This window comes from Ovis aries, chromosome 17 (genome assembly GCF_016772045.2).
Source record: "Ovis aries strain OAR_USU_Benz2616 breed Rambouillet chromosome 17, ARS-UI_Ramb_v3.0, whole genome shotgun sequence".
NCBI classification, from domain to species: Eukaryota; Metazoa; Chordata; class Mammalia; order Artiodactyla; family Bovidae; genus Ovis; species Ovis aries.
In genome coordinates this window covers 26,665,774-26,672,233 of record NC_056070.1, presented here as the reverse complement: position 1 = coordinate 26,672,233, position 6,460 = coordinate 26,665,774, and the positions used below count along the sequence as shown (strand labels likewise).

The following is a 6,460-nucleotide window of genomic DNA, read 5'->3' as shown; positions in this document are numbered from 1 at the left end:
GTCAGTTAAGTTTACAAATTTCAGAAATTAGAGAGTCTTCTAATGGGAAAAGTAAACAAAATGCAACAGCAAAGCACTTTCACTTTCCATAAAAAATATCATATACTACATTCAAAGGGTGAATGTTCTTTCTATTTCTTATAGGATGTCAAGATTCCTGGATTTAATTCATCCAAAGCCTCTATCTTAGTCTATGGTCCCCGAATTCCTAACCCTCTTTACATTTCTCTATTCTAGCACGAAGGAGATGACAGAGGATGAGATGGCTGGATGGCATCACGGACTTGACGGAGGTGAGTTTGAGTGAACTCCGGGAGTTGGTGAGGGACAGGGAAGCCTGGCGTGCTGTGATTCATGGGGTTGCAAAGAGTTGGACACGACTGAGCGACTGAATTGAACTGAACTGAACTGAGCAGCTGCTACTCAGTGGATCGCTCTTAAATTGCAGTGTTTTTTATACTCTACAGCATATGGTGTCATAGAGTTAATATTTAAATAATTCATCTACAGAGAGGAAGTCATAAGGTAAATTGAAAATTGTTCTTGCTATTATAAACACCAAGGAAAAGGAGAGAGGTAGAAAATATCCTTAGGTGAAATAGACTGACTCAGTTTACAAAGTAAAGAGAAATCTTGGAAAACTTATAAATATGGAGAATCAGTTTTTCAATCATACCTTGATTAACCGTATGTCAACCTACAATTCAATTTATCACTCATTCATCTAGTAATGCAGTATACATTTGATAGAATAAGTAGTATATGCAGGCACAGTGCTAAATACAGAGGAAACATTGTTAAAATAAAATAGTTTAGTCTACCAAAAATTCCAAGGCAAGTTTTAAAATAAAGATATTAAATTATCAGACATTTTAGAGAAGTTATAAAGAAGGTGAGAGAAGAAAATGCTCTTTTAGACCCTGCAAGCCGCAGCTGGGCTGCTCTGGGCCACTCACCCCACTGGAGCCTAGAGAACCCGGAGCTTCATCACACCATGTGTGGCATTTGGACGCTCTTTGGCAGGAATGACTGCCTTTCTGTTCAGTGTCTGAGTGCTATGAAGATTGCACACAGGGGTCTGGATGCATTCCATTTTGAAAATGTTAATGGGTACACCAATTGCTGCTTTGGATTTCACCAGTTGGCGGTAGTTGACCAGCTGTTTGGAATGCAGCCAATTCGAGTGAAGAAATATCCTTACTTGTGGCTCTGTTACAACGGTGAAATCTACAACCACAAGAAGCTGCAACACCATTTTGAGTTTGAATACCAGACCAAAGGGGATGGTGAAATAATCCTTCATCTTTATGACAAAGGAGGAATGGAATAAACAGTTTGTATGTTGGATGGAGTCTTTGCATTTATTTTACTGGATACTGCCAATAAGAAAGTGTTCTTGGGCAGAGACACCTATGGAGTGAGACCTTTGTTTAAAGCCATGACAGAAGATGGGTTTTTGGCCGTGTGTTCAGAAGCTAAAGGACTTGTTAACTTGAAGCACTCCATGACTCCTTTTTTAAAAGTGGAGCCTTTTTTGCCAGGACATTATGAAGTTTTTGACTTAAAGCCAAATGGCAAAGTAGCATCGGTGGCAATGGTGAAATACCATCATGTAGAGATGAGCCTCTGTATGCCCTGTATGACAGCGTGGAGAAACTCTTCCCAGGTTTTGAGACAGAAACTGAAGAGCAATCTCTGGATTCTTTTTGACAATGCCGTTAATAAACGTTTGATGACGGACAGAAGGATTGGCTACCTTTTATCAGGTGGCTTGGATTCCAGTTTGGTTGCTGCCACTCTGTTGAAGCAGCTAAAAGAGGCCCAAGTACAGTACTCTCTCCAGATATTTGCGATTGGCATGGAAGACAGTCCTGATTTACTAAATTCTGAAAGAGATGGGAATACCAGACCATCTGACCTGCCTCTTGAAAAATCTGTATGCAGGTCAGGAAGCAACGGTTAGAACTGGACATGGGATAACAGACTGGTTCCAAATAGGAAAAGGAGTACATCAAGGCTGTATATTGTCACCCTGCTTATTTAACTTCTATGCAGAGTACATCATGAGAAATGCTGGACTGGAAGAAACACAAGCTGGTATCAAGATTGCTGGGAGAAATATCAACAACCTCAGATATGCAGATGACACCACCCTTATGGCAGAAAGTGAAGAGGAACTAAAAGCCTCTTGATGAAAGTGAAAGTTGAGAGTGAAAAAGTTGGCTTAAAGCTCAACATTCAGAAGACAAAGATCATGGCATCTGGTCCCATCACTTCATGGGAAATAGATGGGCAAACAGTAGAAATAGTGTCAGACTTTATTTTTTGGGGCTCCCAAATCACTGCAGATGGTGACGGCAGCCATGAAATTAAAAGACGCTTACTCCTTGGAAGAAAAGTTATGACCAACCTAGATAGCATATTCAAAAGCAGAGACATTACTTTGCTGACTAAGGTCCGTCTAGTCAAGGCTATGGTTTTTTCTGTGGTCATGTATGGATGGTGAGAGTTGGACTGCGAAGAAAGCTGAGCGCTGAAGAATTGATGCTTTTGAACTGTGGTGTTGGGGAAGACTCTTGAGAGTCCCTTGGACTGCAAGGAGATCCAACCAGTCCATTCTGAAGGAGATCAGCCCTGGGATTTCTTCGGAAGGAATGATGCTAAAGGTGAAACTCCAGTACTTTGTCCACCTCATGGGAAGAGTTGACTCACTGGAAAAGACTCTGATGCTGGGAGGGATTGGAGGCAGGAGGAGAAGGGGACGACAGAGGATGAGATGGCTGGATGGCATCACTGACTCGATGGACATGAGTCTGAGTGAACTCCAAGAGTTGGTGATGGACAGGGAGGCCTGGCGAGCTGTGATTCATGGGGTCGCAAAGAGTCGGACACGACTAAGCGACTGAACTGAACTGAGAAAGGTGGCAAATCATACTGGGAGTGAACACCATGAAGTCCTCTTTAACTCATTCAGGTCCTGGATGACGTCATATTTTCCTTGGAAACTTATGATATTACAACAGTCCATGCTTCAGTAGGTATGTACTTAATTTCTAAGTACATTCGGAAGAACATAGATAGCGTGGTGATCTTCTCTGGAGAAAGTTCAGATGAACTTACGCAGGATTATATATATTTTCACAAGGCTCCTTCCCCAGAGAAAGCTGAGGAGGAGAGTGAGCTGCTTCTAAGGGAACTCTACTTGTTTGATGTTCTCCGAGCAGATTGAACTACTGCGGCCCATGGCCTTGAATTGAGAGTCCCTTTCTTGGATCATCGCTTTTCTTCCTACTACTTCTCTGGCACCAGATATGAGAGTTCCCAAGAATGGGATAGAAAAGCATCTGCTGAGAGAGACATTTGAGGACTCCAATCTGATACCTAAAGAGATTCTCTGGCAACCAAAAGAAGCCTTCAGTGATGGAATAACCTCAGTTAAATATTCCTGGTTTAGGATTTTACAGGACTATATTGAGCATCAGGTTGATGATGCAGCGATGGCAAGCGCAGCCCAGAAATTTCCCATCAATACCCCCAAAACAAAAGAAGGCTATTACTGCGTCAGATCTTTGAAAACAACTACCTGGGCCACGCCGACTGGCTGCCCCATTACTGGATTCCCAGGTGGACCAGCGCCATGGACCCTTCTGCCTGCACTCTGACCCATTACAAGGCTGCTGCCAAAGCTTAGGCACTCGCTGAGCCCTGGAGTCAAAATAATCAGGCTTGCCTGGGTGTGAAAAAATAAAAGTCTTAAATTCAGAAAAAAAAAAAATAAATAAAATGCTCTTTTAAAATTCAGTTATGTTATTAAATGTAAGGCACATTAGATAATAAATGCCTCATACAGAATTAAAAGTAGTCACTTGATTAACATTAATGATTAAGTTAAAAAGTTAGAATATTTATGGAGGAATAGATATTCTTCTAATTTTATATTGCAAATAAAAAATTGTATTGATGCCATCAAATTGGTATTTCCCCCCTAATTTATAAATATAACATAGAGGGAAAAATTAGAATTATTTATTATATGTGTGCTAGGATCTATTTTATGCTTGAGACAAGATGACTATGAATTCTACACATGACCACTCTTGTCTTGGTATAATCAAAAATGTAAAAGTAATTTTACTTGCTCTGTGAATTTAACATTGGCGAAGTAATAGCTTCACTGTGTGAAAACAAAATTACTGATGTTGAAAGGGATAAATATCAAAATAATTAAATAAACATTTCACACCTATAGTACTCCATTTTTTACAAGGAAAGGATATTATTAGAAAATGTATGTCATTACATAAAAATAATTATAGCATATAGAAACAGTTTGAACAGAATGATAAAGCAGCTATTAGACTTACATTAAAACAAGTGGATTTTTAAATCTTTCTCAAGTCCCCTCACTGGAAGACATTTGCTTGCTAAAGCTTTTAACCTTAAAGGAACATAAACTCACCACAATAAAACTGGATTTTGCCCAAACCCAGGGTTGATATTTATGGCATCAGATATTAGAACAAGAGGGACACTGAGATCCAGTAGACTACATTGTGTCCTAAATTAACCAAAATCCCAAACAAGAACCAACTGCAAGGAGTCCTTGGACTAGAAGTCACCAAAATTGAATTCCAAACTTGTTTCATGCCCAAATATCTATATGTTTCAGTACAGTTCAGTTCAGTCGCTCAGTTGTGTCCGACTCTTTGCGACCCCATGAATCGCAACACCAGGCCTCCCTGTCCGTCACCAACTACCGGAGTTCACTCAGACTCACACCCATCGAGTCAGTGATGCCATCCAGGCATCTCATCCTCTGTCATCCCCTTCTCCTCCTGACCCCAATCCCTCCCAGCATCAGAGTCTTTTCCAATGAGTCAACTCTTTACATGAGGTGGCCAAAGTACTGGAGCTTCAGCTTTAGCATCATTCCTTCCAAAGAAATCCCAGGGCTGATCTCCTTCAGAATGGACTGGTTGGATCTCCTTGCAGTCCAAGGGACTCTCAAGAGTCTTCTCCAACACCACAGTTCAAAAGCAACAATTCTTTGATGCTCAGCCTTCTTCACAGTCCAACTCTCACCATCCATACATGACCACAGAAAAAACCATAGCCTTGACTAGACGGACCTTAGTCGGCAAAGTAATGTCTCTACTTTTGAATATATTATCTAGGTTGGTCATAACTTTCTTCCAAGGAGTAAGCATCTCTTAATTTCATGGCTGCAATCACCATCTGCAGTGATTTTGGAGCCCAAAATAATAAAGTCTAACACTGTTTCCCCATCTAATTCCCATGAAGTGATGGGACCAGATGCCATGATCTTTGTTTTCTGAATGTTGAGCTTTAGGCCAACTTTTTCACTCTCTACTTTCACTTTCATCAAGAGGCTTTTTAGTTCCTCTTCACTTTCTGCCATAAGGGTGGTGTCATCTGCATATCTGAGGTTATTGATATTTCTCCTGGCAATCTTGATTCCAGCTTGTGTTTCTTCCAGTCCAGCGTTTCTCATGATGTACTCTGCATATAAGTTAAATAAGCAGGATGACAATATACAGCCTTGATGTACTCCTTTTCTTATTGGGAACCAGTCTGTTCTCCCATGTCCAGTTCTAACTGTTGCTTCCTGACCTGCATACAGATTTCTCAAGAGGCAGGTCTAGTGGTCTGGTATTGCCATCTCTTTCAGAATTTTCCACAGTTTATTGTGATCCACACAGTCAAAGGCTTTGGCTTAGTCAATAAAACAGAAATATATGTTTTTCTGGAACTCTCTTGCTTTTTCCATGATCCAACGGATGTTGGCAATTTGATCTCTGGTTCCTCTGCCTTTTCTAAAACCAGCTTGAACATCAGGAAGTTCACAGTTCACATATTGCTGAAGCCTGGCTTGGAGAATTTTGAGCATTACTTTACTAGCATGTGAGATGAGTGCAACTGTGTGGTAGTTTGAGCATTCTTTGGAATTGCCTTTCTTTGGGATTGGAATGAAAACTGACCTCTTCCAGTCCTGTGGCCACTGCTGAGTTTTCCAAACTTGCTGGCATATTGAGTGCAGCACTTTCACAGCATCATCTTTCAAGATTTGAAACAGCTCAACTGGAAATCCATCACCTCCACTAGCTTTGTTCGTAGCGATGCTTTCCAAGGCCCACTTGACTTCACATTCCAGGATGTCTGGCTCTAGATGAGTGATCACACCATCATGATTATCTGGGTCATGAAGATCTTTTTTGTACAGTTCTTCAAGATCTTTTTTGTACAGTTCTTCTGTGTATTCTTGCCACCTCTTCTTAATATCTTCTGCTTCTGTTAGGTCCAGACCATTTCTGTCCTTTATCGAGCCCATCTTTGCATGAAATGCTCCCTTGGGATCTCTAATTTTCTTGAAGAGATCTCTAGTCTTTCCCATTCTGTTGTTTTCCTCTATTTCTTTGCATTGATCACTGAAGAAAACTTT

The 6,460-nt window shown here is 40.7% G+C and overlaps 1 pseudogene; it reads left to right on the top strand.

The window, feature by feature from the left end:
• Positions 1-974: 974 nt before the first annotated feature.
• LOC101118560 (asparagine synthetase [glutamine-hydrolyzing]-like) lies at positions 975-3,710 on the top strand (annotated as a pseudogene).
• The last annotated feature ends 2,750 nt before the right edge of the window (positions 3,711-6,460 follow it).